We start from the raw sequence: 16,103 nt of genomic DNA, 5'->3' as shown, positions 1-16,103 counted from the left end.
AATCTCCTCCCGTAAACTAACAAGTCTATTGTTGTTATTACGAATGATTAAATCAAGAAGCTCCATACCTGCTTTTTGAAAAAGCCCCACAAGGTCGTTGAAAATGTCCGAGTCCATTTCTACACCCATCGGCATCTTCCATAGTCGCAACCCCTTTGGAACTTGTTTCAGTTCCCTCGATTTTATCAAGAACAAGTTATCCAACTGCATCGCCCTATATTTTTTACATAATTTTCATAATGATATATTTGTTCCTTAAGGGTGGGAGAATAAATGTCTTTGCCCATTTTGCGACTACTACCAGCTTCTAGGACCTCCGGTTCAACCTCGAATCTCGGCGCTTCAAACCATGATGACAAATCTTGCTTCTGAGCGTTACTCACAGACGAAGAGGGCGGCGCTAGTTCAGATACCTCCACTACTTCCTGGTTTCGTTGAACGCCGGTCACTACACCACTATACGATACCGAATTATTAACTCTCTGCCCTGGAGTGATGGAACCAGGAGAATGTAGAGTGTACAATTCCATTTGTGAATCAGTGGGGCTGTTGCCCTGCTCCCCACTCGTCTCACGCTTCCCTTCATAGTACACCTTCCTTAATTTGTCAATCACTGCAGTAAGTTCCTGCAAAATACTCTCCATGTCCTTGGAGCAAAGCGCCCCACTCACCAACACTGAGTCGAATTACCACAAAAGAAATCGAGGGAACTGAAACAAGTTCCAAAGGGGTTGCGACTATGGAAGATGCCGATGGGTGTAGAAATGGACTCGGACATTTTCAACGACCTTGTGGGGCTTTTTCAAAAAGCAGGTATGGAGCTTCTTGATTTAATCATTCGTAATAACAACAATAGACTTGTTAGTTTATGGGAGGAGATTAACAGGCTCAATTTAAGCATTACATCTGACCTGTTATTCTTTCAGCATAAAGTTAACTTTGAAAGGGTGATTAAAACATTGAGGCTTTTGTAGTGAAAAACAGAGCAACTAAGCATAAGAAACTGGCTAGGGATGCAGCTGACTACAAAAACTGAGTAGCGTATCCACCGGGAAGGAAATTAAATCACCCTATTGACTTCAATAATGACGAAGATGTTATGAACAATGTTATGGATGTGATACAAGAATCTAGTTTTGATGAGGGGGAGGATTTTTCAGACCCGCAGGTTTTCCCGTGCAGGTCAGAAAGGCTGATGAACAAACAGCCGCAAATGATGAAATCCCCACATCAATACTCAAAGAGAAGGAGAATGAACTGTTAGGGTCCATTTCTAATAGAGAGAACAATGAAGATAATGATTGTACTGTGGACTTTAACATTTGTTTTGATATTATGTTAGATTTTAACCCTAATTGGGATTTTTCAGTGGAAAAAACATGTAATATGCAATTTGTTAGTGAGCAAAATGTAGTTCATAATGGCAATTTTGCATTTTATAACAATGGTATTGACAAAATTCAAGCAGTACCAACACAATGCATATGTGAGGATGAATTGTTTGATTTGAATGTTGTCCAAGACAAGAATTGTGATGTAACTATCTGTAGACCTATAATGAATAGTGATTCTGATATTTCTATGGAAATGAGCCTTGCTTTGGCAAACAATAGCAGCCTTGGTGAGAGTTTGCATCCATCAATATGTGAAACTGTTAGAAACAGAGGCTTCACAATATACAATTACACTGAACTTGTTATTAGTGATGTTTATTTTGAATTGTTTAGTAAGGGCATACATTTTGTGCCAAACTTTAAGCTTGATATTGCACAGGTTTTACTTAATTTAAAGTTATTTGTAAGGAAACTTAATTTACAATTATATTTTTCTGTTTTGGGTCCTGGTACTGTGTCCACCTTGAATGAGATGACATCAATAGGGATCAAAAGAAAGAGTAATTTCATGCCCCCCCAGAACTCAGAAATTAGTGGAATTGAACAAATAGTGGAATATGAATTTAGGAAAATTTGTTCTAAAAATCCACAGTCGAAGATAATTTATCTGAAGGTGAAAGAAGGGCCCTACATGAATTAGTGTCAACACAACAGTATAGATGTATGAGACCAGACAAAGGAGGGGGGATGGTCATTATGAGCAAAATAGATTATAGTGGTCACATATTCAAGTTACTTGGTGATGAGGATACTTATGTTAGAGCATCCATTAATGAAATTAATAGGGCCTATATGAGGATTGATATGTTTCTGCTTGATGCCTTATATCAAGGTGTAATCAATGAGATGGAGTATGATTACCTTTTAGTCAAGTTTCCGACAATGCCTAAATTATTTGGAATCCCGAAGGTCCATAAAGGAACAGAAAATTTACAGTTTAGACCTATCGTTTCAGCTAAGGGCTCAAAAACAGAATCAATGGCAGCTTTTGTTGACTATTTCTGTAAAAGGGCACTTATGGATGCTGCCCATATACTTAAGGATTTGTGGCATTGTTTAGAGAGACTTGGAGAGATTCAAGGTATTGAGAATGAAAGTTTTGTTTTTTTAACCATTGATGTGATCAATTTATTTTCTGTGATTCCGCATCAAATAGGGCTGGAATTGTTTTTGACAGTCTTTTGGCTAGTCCCAGTTTTGATAAGGATAGAATAGAAATATGTCACGATCTGATGGAATTTGTTTTACATAACAATTTTGTACAATTTGATGGGGAGACATACCAGCAGAAGACAGGGGTAGCGATGGGTGCTCGTTGTGCCCCTGTCTATGCCAATTTAGTTTTATTGGCATGGGAAAGACGTTACGTTTTTGATTCCAAATTTAAGAACAACATTCTTCTGTATAGCAGGTTTCTTGATGACCTGCTTATATTATGGAAAGGAGATGAAGAGAGTGTGATGGAATTTTTACCTACATTAACAAAACCACAGAATTTCTTAGGTTCACCTACACATGGAATATGGAGGTAGTCAATTACTTGGACATTACTGTATATAAAACAGATGAGGGACTAGTGAGTACGATATATAGAAAGCCCAGCTACTCCAATTCGATGTTGCACTATACAAGTTGTCATCCTTTACATCAAAGGAAAGGAGTAGTTAAGGGCCAGATGGTCCGGATATGTAGGCTCATCAGTAATGATGACCTGTTTAGGAAGGAAATGTACACATTGATTGGTATGTTTTTGGAAAGAGGATACCCGCTTTCTATGTTGTGTAATATAAAAAAAGAAGTATATAGGAAAAGAAAAAACAGCTATAGTCCTATTTTAAGAGGCAATGGGTATGAAGGGGGTAATATTAGTGATAGCAACAATATAGCCACTAATATGAATAGAGCAAAATTTGTTTTAACATACAATGAAAAAGCAAATGAATTGTGTTCCAGTTTAAGGAACTTGTGGAAATATTTTCTATGCAGTGACACCAGGGAGATTTTAGGTGATGCCCCGATGATTGTCTATGGAAGAGGGAAAAACTTGAAGAATATTCTTGAAAGAGAGGGTAAAATCAATATAAGATCTCGTATGAGTAAATGTGGTTCATGCAAAGGATGTAGATTTATAGCAGAAGGGGCATATTTATGTGTTGTAGGTTATAAACGTACAATATCATGTCCAGGTGCTTGTAATTGTACTACTAGAAATTGTGTGTGCATCGCTTCGTGTATGTCATGTGATGCATTTTATGTGGGCATGACTACACGAAGTTTGAAAGAAAGAATAGGTGAACACGTTAGTTCCATCAGAAGGAAGGTGGAGCTAGGAACTAAAATTTCTATTTAAGGAGTAAACTAAAACATTTCAGAGCTTTACCAGAAAGGCTCATCCAGACTCTGCTACACTTTGCTGTGAAGGAAAGGTTAGTTTGCTGTTATTTTTTGTATTTCTGTATTGCCTTTCTATATTTTGAATACTGTAGTTTGTTTTCTTTATCTTGTGTTTTGCTTGCATTCTGTTTTAACAGCATATTAAAACTTCAAAAGAGACCACAGCTCTCTCTGTTCTGAGTTGCTGTGAAGGAAAGGTTAGTTTGCTGTTATTTTTTGTATTTCTGTATTGCCTTTCTATATTTTGAATACTGTAGTTTGTTTTCTTTATCTTGTGTTTTGCTTGCATTCTGTTTTAACAGCATATTAAAACTTCAAAAGAGACCACAGCTCTCTGTTCTGAGTCAGGCAGAATTTTTTCCCTCCCTCCCACCCATTTAAGTTGTCTTGTTAAATACCACTGTCTTTCTAGTTGCCCGCCTCTTATGTTAATCTGACCATATATCTCATTTCTCTCTACTTTCACTGGCTTATGTGAGTAATCACAAAACCATCACTTTTGAAATCCCACCCCTTCAATTATTTAAATTTATTGGCCATCCTACAGTATTTCATAGTACCAAAATACAAAAGTAACCACCCCTTTCAGTCCATCTTGCTGTTTTAAAATAGTAACTCTCCACTAAACCTTAACTTTTTAAACAGGTAAAACTCAAGTTACCTACTTTCATATCTAACTTCTCTAGTGCACACTGCAGAGTGCATTCTTTTCAATCTTAACTTTAAGCATCCCTGTTACTAGCACTTTCTCTAATACCTAAAAAGATCTTCTCTACTTGACTCCAAGTAGACTTTTCTCTATCTGTTAAACCTAGCACTTGCTCCTACAGTACTTATTACCTTGATACGGCACTCTTATAGATAGCACCCCAAAAAGGCAAACCCCCATTTCTCGGTCACCCACATCCCGCGGAATCTCTTTTAAAGTTTTTGTCTAGTCCTTCTAGCATGTCGAGGTATCAGTTGCTAGTGTCCTCTCCTGCTCAGCTGGTGAACCTGGGAATATTGAGGCAATGTTACAATTGCCTCATGTACACTGACAACCCTCTCCTCCTCCCACAAAACACAAATACATGCGAGAGATGCAACTATACGGCCAAACTGGAGGCTGAGCTCTCTCAACATAGGACTGGCAAGACCAGTCAGGAGGAGAAGGTTACCACACACACTATAGACCCAGTCTCACATAGTACCATCACAACCTCAAATCATACACATAAACACACAAAGACATACTCGGCGGCTCTGATCAAAAATCTACCAAAACGGCAGAGGCCACCAAAGCAGACACCCAAACAACCACCACCTCAGAACACAACACCTGCAACACATAGACCTCACAGTCAGAGTGTCAAACAGTCACAGCCCTTAAGGCCAAACACAATGCCAGACACACTAGTCATTGGTGACTCCATAGTCAGACACACTGATGTCCCGCTCACCAGACTGAGTAAGGAGAAGGTCACAGTAAGCTGCCTGTCGGGCGCTAGAATCCGCCACATAACGCAAGCACTCAGGTCTCTCAACAGCAGGTACAAATCTGACTCAGTCATTGTCCACGCTGGTGTAAAGCGACCTGAGACGTACCTCCTTGGACTACATGAAAAGAGACATTGAGGAGCTCTCTGATTATGTAGCCCAGGCAGGTATGACCCTGACCTTGAGCAGTATCCTACCTTCACCAAGAATGATGCCACAATACAGAGATAAGATGATCAGCTTTAACAATTGGCTTAAACTCTGGTGTCATTCAAAGGGGATCCAATGTCTGTCTGCCTGGGATGACATGCTGGACAAGCCACGCTGCTTGAGGGGCGGCTTGCACCTGTCACCCTGGGATTCGGATATTGGCAAAGGCTCTTGCCACCCCATAGTGCCTTTTTAGGCAAGGCTCAAATTCTAAACCTACCACCCTAGAACACAAAAAGGAAAAAACTAAGGGTAATGCTGCTCAATGCCAGAAGTCTAAATCTCAAAATGCACACTCGAGGCCCTTCTCAGTATGGAGAACATCGATGTCTGTGCAGTGACAGAAACCTGGTTCAAGGCTCCTGAGAGCACCCCAGCACTATCAGGTTTTACCTCTTATCATGCGTTCGCCCCAAAATCCCGACAATACCAAGAAAGGACCCGGGGTATCCATATTCATCAAAGACACCCACACCTCAAGACTGGTGGCAACGCACGATGCATCGGAGACCATCCAGGTGCAATTAACCATAGGCAAGACTGCTCTGCAAATCGTAGCATGTTACAGGCCACCCTCACAAACTCAGGAACCTCACATGGCCTTCCTGAAAACACTAGAGGGGATAAATGTATCACCAAACACCATCATACTAGGTGACTTCAATTACCCTAATATAGACTGGGAACACTACTCAAGCCCAAACACCCTAGCCTAAAAGTTCCTGGAATTCATAAACTCAAATGCCATGGAACAACTAGTCACCATCCCCACAAGAGGAGAAAACATACTTGATCTCATCATCACGAACATGGGAGCACAATGTTCAACACCAGAAGTATACCCCTCACTGGTGAGATCAGATCACAAACTAATCTCGCTGGAGGTCCTCATCCCACCGCCACCTGAAATAAAAAAGACCACAGTAAAGAACTTCTCGAAAGCCGACTTCACACTTCTAAAGACTAGTGTGGTCTCCTTTAAGGCCCCCGAGGCGGAAAACAGTACTCAAGCCACTGAATCACTTACAAATGCCTTCTACCAGCACCTGCAGGACTGCATGGATAAGGCAATCCCAAGCAAAACAAAGACTCTTTGTACCAAAGGCAAGCGTCCAGTCTGGTGGACCCCAGCCATAAACAAACTCTACAACAAAAGGAGGAAGCTACTACAAGATAGAGCAAAATCTTTAAAAGGTAAGACACCCTTGATCACTATAAGTAAAAAACTAAGAGCTCTCATAAAATCATCCAAAGCAAATTTTGAGAGAAAAATAGCTAAAGACTCAAAAGACAATCATAAGGCCTTCTTTAGCTATGTTAGAAACCTGGGAGGAAACTCCCAGATATGCTCAGAACTAGTTCAAAATGATGTGAAGATTACTGATCCTACAGACATTGCCAACATACTGGCTGACAGGTTCAGTGCAAACTCCCCCCCCCAAAAGGAGAGATATCTATACCAAGCGATTGCAGCCCCCCAAACATCTCCAACGCCCAAGTGAGAACTGCTCTCTTCAAGGCAAAAACACAGCATCCATGGGACCTGATGGTGTCCCCGGCTGTGTGCTCCACAAACTCAACGAGGAATTAAACCCACAGCTAGGACAGCTGTTTAATCATAGTCTTACCTCTGGATCATTACCCAGGAGTGGCGCACTGCAACTGTGGTCCCACTTCACAAAGGCGGTGCCTCCACCGACCCTGGAAATTACCGCCCATTAGCTTGACAAGCCTTATCTGCAAAGCCATGGAGAGGATCATAATGGACCTCATAAATAAAGACATAGGGAATTTGCAGACTTTGGATCCATCCCAGTTTGGCTTTGTCAAAGGCAGATCATGCCTTCTAAACTTGGTTGACTTTTTGAAACAGTCACCAAAGCCATTGATGAGGAAAGGCAGTCCATACAGCCTACCTCGATCTGGCGAAGGCCTTCGATACAATACCCCACTCGGGTATCATTGAAAAACTCATCAGCTTAAATGTTAACCCATACATCACAAGATGGGTTGCAAACTGGCTGAGTGACAGAACCCACAGGGTCAGAGTTGCTGGCGCCATGTCAGACTCAAAGCCTGTCACAAGTGGTGTACCACAGGGCTCAGTCCTGGGCCCACTCTTGTTTGGCATCTACTTTTCCGAAGTACAAGCAAACACAGGAGGGTTATGGCTGACAAAGTTTGCAGATGACTGCAAACTGGGCGTCATAGTAGAAAACACATCTGACACAGATATCCTTCAGAAGGGTCTCACAGAAATGGATAACTGGTGCCAGAGCCATGGCCTAAAGTTAAATGCCAAAAAATGCATAGTTATACCCTTCGGGAAAAACAAGGTTACCCCTAGCTACCAAATAGGTGGCAATCCACTGAGCACAGAAGAAGTTATCAGGGACCTGGGGACCCAGGTTGATAGTAGTCTGTCATTCGACACCCATGTAGCTAAAGTAGTTAGGAAGACCTTCTACATTGCCCACCTTATCATGAAGGGATTCTCATCTAGATCAAGGGAGGTCATAGTCTCCCTATACTCATCACTCATCAGACCAATGATTGAGTACAATGCCCCATTCGAATGTATCTGACCCGACACTTGCAGCAGCTGGAGAGGCCACAAAGTTCCTCACCAAAAGGATAAAGGGTCTCAAACATCTGTCCTATGCTGCCCGACTGAAAGAACTCCAGCTCTATTCAGTCGCCACCGCTTGCTCAGAGGTGACCTTTGCCTAACATACAAGGCCATGTCAAACCCAGATTTGATGAATATGCTTCACCTCAAAAATCTAGATCCGTCAGAGCCACAAGGGCGGGAGACTTAAACCTCGACACGGCTATTAATAGGACGTGCTGGAGGGATAGATTCATCACCCAAAGACTCCCTATGCTGTGGAATAAAATCTCGGTATATGTGAGGCAGAGCACCTCGCTGGCCTTGTTCAAGAGAAATCTTGACCAATGGATGGGAGATCGCAGATATACCCCAGGGATTACCTCAGTGTCACTGCTCAACAGAGGCACAGCAAAATAATGGGTATATTTCCCCATACTAAAGGGGTGGCGTAAGCCACAAAACTATGGGCTAGGCTTGTAAAGGCCCTCGGGCAGATAGCCTAGTATGAACCTATAATGCACTTTATTTACACACTAAGGTATGTGTTAACTTCAACAAATTTCTATTCTTTATTATAGATAGGGTTAAACCCAATATTAAATGTGATATTCAAAATAGGGTAGCAAGATCAGAGATGGAATGGCAGCTTAGGCTTAATGCCACTAGGCGTCCGGGACTAAATGAATGTATTTCCTTAAAACCTCAATTGAAATATTTAAGTAGCATCATTTAGATGTGGGTATTTGATTTTTAAAAAAATTGTTTTATTTATACAACACATATAATGGAATTATTTATTTGTATTAATTTCTTACATAGTTGTCTATAGTGTTTAAATATTGTACCGTTTCTTTTATTTGTACTCAGTTTATCAGTTGATTGTTTAATTAATTAATTAGTTTTAATTGTTTGAGTGCAGAAGAGTGGAGAGTATATTAACTTGGTCTAAGCATTTTGTATTGTAATGTATGACTCTGAAGAAGCCAGTTTTACTGGTGAAAGCGCTTAGTCTGAGAGGTGTTGGAATAAATTCTTCGTGTTACAGTGCTTGTGCCTTTATTCACCTAACACAGTTGTTCGGAATTTGATTTTTCTTAGTTTGAACCTGCATTGGTTCATTTGGTGTGCCTTTCTTTTGTGGGATCATGTGATTAGAAAGATGCTAAAAAAAAAAAAAAAAAAAAAAAAGAGTTCCATTATACAAAAATGAATAAAAGTGAAACAAGTTAGGAAATGGTGGAAAATATTGCCTATTTTAGGCAGACCATTCCTGGCCAAGCAGCATGGTCTGTTTTATCATATCCTCCTCAGCTGACAAATATTGTATCCCTTTGAATGACACCGTACTCTAAGCCAATTGTAAAACTCAATAATTTTCTGTTCATATTGTGGCATCATCCTTGGAGAATGTACACTGCTGCTCAATCCTAGGCTTATGCTGACCTGAGACACATAGTCCAAGATCTCCATCACATCTCTCTTCATGTCATCCTGAGAGGTATGTCTCAAGTTGTTTACACCACGTGGACTATGACTGAGTCATACTGGTACTTATGGTTCACTGACTTAAGTGTATGCTTGAGTTGACAGATCCTGGCCCCTGACAGACAGATGACCTTGGCTCTCTCCTTATTTAGCTAGGTGAGTGGACATCTGCGTGTAACATAATGGAGTCTTCTATGACCAGTATATTGGTTTGCTTGATGGTGTGGCTTTTGGGCTTAGGGGCAGAGACATCGCAGGATATGGCTGTATATGTTGAGTTAGCTGTTGATTTTGTGGAATACTCTTAAGGTTGCTGAGGTTACTTTTTGTTTGTGCAATGTCTGGAAAGTCTTTGTGGTTCAGGGAGATTACATTTGAAAGCCACAGCATATGTGGGTCTGTGAGTCTAATCTGTGCTATGTAAGGTGGGTGTAGTGTGTGCCGTACTGACAACCTGCCATCAACCTGTTGGCTGCTGGACACACACATGCACACACATAAACAGACACACACACACACACGCACACACACACACACACACACACACACACACACACACACACACACACACACACACACACACACACACAAAAAACACTTGAAAGTTTATTTGTAATATTTTTACATTTGGCAGACATAATAGTTTAGCAGTCTTCCACCTCCTCATCATCATCACCACCTATATTTGTAATATCTCGCATTTTAAATGTCATCCTGAAAATAATGTCTTACATATTGGAACATATGTGCGAGTACAAGACTTTACTAGGAGCTAGACCCTACCATGTTGCAACAGCACTGCTGGAGAGCTAAGGGTAAATAATTACCATCTTTATGAACTGCACATAGTCTGCTATTCTTCCTTTTCAAATATTTAACACATATCATTCCACACTCTGGTTTGATTCTTGTCAGTGGTGCCTCCTACATGGAGTCTGCATATCTTTCTTTCTTTGTGTGAGCTTCTTCTGCATACGCTGGTTCCCTCACATTCCAAAGACATGCAGTAGGTGGACTGGACTCTCTAAATTGACAACAAGTGTGAGTGTGCATCCACATGTGTAGTATGGATGAATAACTGTAGCAGAGCTAACTATCTGGTACCATGAACCTTGGCTGTAGATGACTGCCATTGTGAGTGTGGGGTGGAGCATGTCTACAAACAATTCTCAAACCACATCCACTGCAGTAAATAGAAATTTTGTTAAGAGTTTGTGTTTTTATTTCTTTGTTGATCTCTTTGCTAACCTAGTATGTCTAATGGACAAAGTGTCCCTTTTCAGTAGTGACCTGGGGCACTGTTTGATTAAGTGGCTTGCTCATACTCTCACAGTAAGTAAATGGAGGTATACAGAATCAATCCCTGCACCACTGACTACATTAAGCAGCTCTTTAACAGCTCATAGCTTTAATCCTCTGCACTGATGAAGATAAGCAGACCAGCCATATAACAAAGAACTGAAAATGGAATTCTCTTCATCTCTACACTTGTTTTTCTTAGTATTTGGGTAGCAAGGTATAGTAATGAACGGACTGAGGGGCAACAAATTCTGGGCATTACCCTCGATAAAGAGTTCACATTAAAATAAATTGTGCCTGCATTTAGCATATGTTCACATTACCAGTTTTAAATTGTTAATCACAAAAGATAACAAAGCCAAGATTCATATAGATGCACTGTGCAGCCGAGTATAGCTATTGCCACCTACTGGCAACAAACTGCAGCACAAAGCTGACATGAATATATAAATGGTGACAAGTTGCATGGCTGAGCAGCACATTTTTTTTTTTTGTGTAAGACCTACAACCAGAGCAATCCAAAGCAGAACAAGCAGTTTGCTGTAGAAGAAAGGCAGCAGCCATGTACCTGTGAGCCAAATTTCATGATACTGAATGGCAACAGAGAACATGGTGATATTTTACATCACCTTGCAAACACCTGATATCAAATGTCCAATCACTAGGACTCTTACAGGTTCTATTACTAAGTAGGAAAGGGAAGTGTAGCACAGCAGAAATTGTAGGAATACTGAAAGAAGAAGGACACGAAGAACACAACGTATAAAAACAGAAGGTGGAAGAAGCCATGGCACAAATTCTGCGGGGATAGTACTTTACTACTTCTTATATGTATATGCATACGTAGACCTGTATATAAAAAGAGAGAGAAAAGGGGATACGGTAAACCTCTCAACTGTCCAGATTTTCCCAGAATGTCTAGATTTTTTGCTTTATATTTTTGGTCTGTTTTTCCAAAAAGTTCTGTTTTCTGGCAATTCACTGAGGATTGAAGTATACTAAATAATTACACACAGTTGAGTTTCAGACTTTATATCCTTCAGAAAATGCATTCTAGCTCAAATTATAGTGTTCCAGCAACTTTCTAAGAGCAATATTTAAAAGTCTGTCCATATTTTTGGGACTTTTTCCTCACATTTTAGGCTTTGTCCAGATTTTTTGTGCTTAAAGGTTGCAAGGTAATGGGATAAGAGGAACAATAATTGGCTAGTGGGGAAAGAAAGGTGAGGAATTGGGCAAGTGTGGTCCGTGGAAGCATACATACACAAAACAGCAAAGTCAAAGAGCTATGTATGTGCACACACCAAAAAAGGTAACATGGGCTAAACAGAAAGAGAGGGTAGATAAATGATGATAGGAAGGAGTGAACAATGCACAAGACTGATGGTTCGCCTAACGAGGACGAGGGGTTTCACCTAGAATACATGGATCTGGAAAACTGGTGGCAGTGGTTACACACTGCTCTGGTGACCTGATGACAGCGGCTTGTCAGTCAAGTGCATTCACTATGTATTCCAGTAGGGGAATCGCTGTAGCCACCAAGTGGGGCCCCACTTCTTGCTATACTGATAGCTGGGTCACAGCAGGTGACTGAGCCAGGTTACTCACCTGTGAGAGATTGGCACCCTCTCCCAACTTTGAGGCACTGCGAGTCACTTACCTGGTACAGCTGCATTCTCAGGAGCAAGGGCTAAGTAAGGCCAACATATCTGTGTCTCATAGGCTTCATGACCAGTAGGAAGCAGATGAAATGAGAGACAGCATTACTGAGAATATCCTGCAAATAATAGAAGGAATGCAGCTCACTGTAGTAGGCACATGTCACACTGATCATGCTGTATTGCAAGTCTCTGCTGCTTGCAATGTGATTGATTTGTTTCCCACGCTGTCCATGGTGAAGGATACTAGGGATATTTCTCACTTCCCTTTTTCTGCTCTTACTAATGCTCCACAATCAAAATCCTTACAGTCTAGTTTATTCTCTGCCTCCTTTTCCCACCTCTATAGCTCTGCTACCTTTCTGTTTGTTTTTTTTTCACTGTCTTTCCAACTCTACTTTCCCTCCATTCTCTTACCCAAACCCACTTAATCTAACTCCTATAGACCCAGACTGTTCTCTCTTTACACACTCTACCTGGCTATTACCTGACAACTTCTGTCTATTACCCCTGTTTATGCTCTGTACTGAACTGTAGCTACTATCCCTTTTGCGCTCTGATACTGCTATGCAACCATATATAAATTCTGCTGATTTGTAGAGCTCATCTACACTGAATTTGTTTAGTATATTTAATTGTGAACAATTATCTGTGCAGTTGTAAATCTGTAGTATTGACTCTTACATTTGATAATGTTTATTAATAAGCTTACTCTGAATTATGTAATCCTATTAGGACAATTATTGTAATTTTTCTTTCTCTCGTCATGTACCCCTTTTCACATTGATCTACTGTGCTTTTCTCCCCATGTTTCCTTTGTACACGTATTTGCTCTTGTTGACCCAGTTGAACTTTCCTGGTAAACAAATGAAAATAAATACACACACACACACACAGACATAGACACACACACACATACACACACACACATACGTGTGTGTGTGTGTGTGTGTGTGTGTGTGTGTGTGTGTGTGTGTGTGTGTGTATATATATATATATATATATATATATATATATATATGTATAGGTCCCCTTCAAAACATCTAAAACCTATAACATCTAATTTCATAACATTGTGATCAGAACATCTAAAATCCAAAACATCTAAAGCCCATAACACTGAACTTCATAACATCTAACAGTACAAATCACATTAAAATAACATCCCCTCCACATATAATGACACCAAACTAGCAAACACACTTCTTAACTACGTTTATGCAGCGGGGCTTGATACAGTGGGATTAGGAAATTTTTTCCCACTGTAGTGCGATCTTGGAATTGGTATATTTAATTTATGGGGGGTATGGGGGGTGGAGCCCCCCACATGGGTGGTGCAGTGGGGCTTGTCCCCCTGCAGAAACGTAGTAAAAAGTGTGTTTGGTAGTTTGGTGTCATTATATGTGGAGGGGATGTTATTTTCTTGTGATTTGCAGTGTTAGATGTTATGAAATTCGATGTTATGGGTTTTAAATGTTTCAAAGTAGACCCGCATATATATATATATATATATATATATATATATATATAATATCAATGTAACACAGGTGTCAATGAGCTGTACAATTTTTTCAAGAAACTACATTCCCACATGGATAGGCATAACATGTATGCATGGAAATGTACCTACAACTTCACAAGTAAGTAAAAGCCCCACATGTACGTACAGCACAGCTGAGGAATTGCAAGCCTTCTAGAGAATCATTGCTGAACATCTGTGTAGTACCTCACTATAAGCAGTGATGATTAATGCCAAGATAAACAAGCAGAAGGCACACTATAATCCCCATATTATAGGATCACAGGTTCTAACTAAGCTTACACCATAAGCAGAACATCATGAAGCTCAGCCACATTACACAGTACTGGTGGGGAAACTAGCAGTTCCCCCATTAAGAAGACTTTCTCCATATATTCATGGTGAATATTTCGGATAACCCATCCAGTCATCCAGACTGATTTAAAAGGTTATAAGGGAAGTACTTTGCATGATGAGTAATGGCAGCTTGTTCCAGAAATGGGATATACATTGGGTTAGGTACATATCAAACCATCTACTCTTGCTGACATGATAGTGTATACTTAGGTCTCTGTAATGGATGTCTGTTTCACCACTTGCTCTATTTAGTTGAAGGAGTTTAAAGATTTCATCCGTAGCACAGAAAGCTAAGTAAGAATCACTCCCAGGAATTTATGACACTGAGTAGAGCAACAGAGCTTTTAGCCTATCAAAGTAGCTGAAGGTACTAAGACCCAAGATCTTTTTGCTGAGGAAAAATTGAGTTGTCTCAATCTGGTTTAGGTGCTTGTTGAGGTACATTCCAAAGTGTGCATTACATTCAATGACTGGCCTAATAAAGAATGAATAAAGTAGGGTCATAACCTTTTGGACAGAAAGGAAAAGCTAGGAAGGATAAGCTGTACAAGACAGAAGGAGTCTTAACCACCATCAATACATGGTGGTCAAAGTATAGCATATTTACCCATGCCCCTGATGACTGCCAAATTTAAGTGGTATATTATTATTATTATATGATAAACAATACTGATGCTAGATTTGCTAAAGTAAACTATGCTGCATTTTTTGGTGTTAAGGTAAAATGCATAATTACTACACCAAACATTTAATTGGTCTATATTAAGGATACACATACCATGAGAACATATCATATACAGTTTCTCCTTGTTGGTGAACTTTTCCAGACATTGCTTCTCTTGCAGAACCATGACAAGACATGCACACCTGTAGGCTAAGTTTTACTCAGCCTATGTGCACGTAACTGCCCTTGACTGATCCATATGTATGTACATCCATTTAGTGATAATGCACCTACTGTATTTGATGTTGTACTGTGATAATTACCCATGCTCCTATTCTTTAATGATAGTGGTGACAGTCATGTGCATAATGCTCACAGGATTGCATCCTATACCACCCCATATGCATATTCCTGCCTTCACCTATATACAAGAGATACTGTATCATCTGCAACATATCCTTTCTTCTGTGTGTGTGTGCTCGATCCTCTCAGCTGGATATGTAACTATCATCCCCTCCATAGCCCTTCACCACAGCCCACAGCGAGACTTGCAACTGCTATAACTAATATGGCCTTATACTGTGTTCCTTGCCACAATCCACACCCTACTCCCACAACTAGACATGCAGCTATCAGGTCCTATTTCTGTGTTCTTGACACAGTTCACCTCCTCACAACTGGCCATTTGACCATTGTGTTGCCTCACTTATTTCTAGTAATTGTTCCTGTCTCTATTGCTGACATCACAGTCAGTATTCAGTACAGTGCAGAGGCATATCTAGGGAAGGGTGAAGGAGGTGGCTGCACTTATAAAATCTGTTAGCTGGTATGATCAGCAGGTGCTGATGCTGAAAGTGCAGGATGCAGTACTGACATTATAGGTTCATAGGTTCATAGGTTCATACTAGGCTATCTGCCCAAGGGCATTTATAAGCCTAGCCCATAGTTATGTGGCTTTCGCCACCCCTTTAGTTTGAATAAAAACTATGCCTATCATTTTTCTGTGCCTCTGTCAAGCAGTGACACTGAAGTA

The sequence above is a fragment of the Protopterus annectens genome, chromosome 4.part1 (genome assembly GCF_019279795.1).
Source record: "Protopterus annectens isolate FY-2018-M chromosome 4.part1, PAN1.0, whole genome shotgun sequence".
Classification (NCBI taxonomy): Eukaryota; Metazoa; Chordata; order Ceratodontiformes; family Protopteridae; genus Protopterus; species Protopterus annectens.
Note: the sequence above shows the minus strand (reverse complement) of the source record.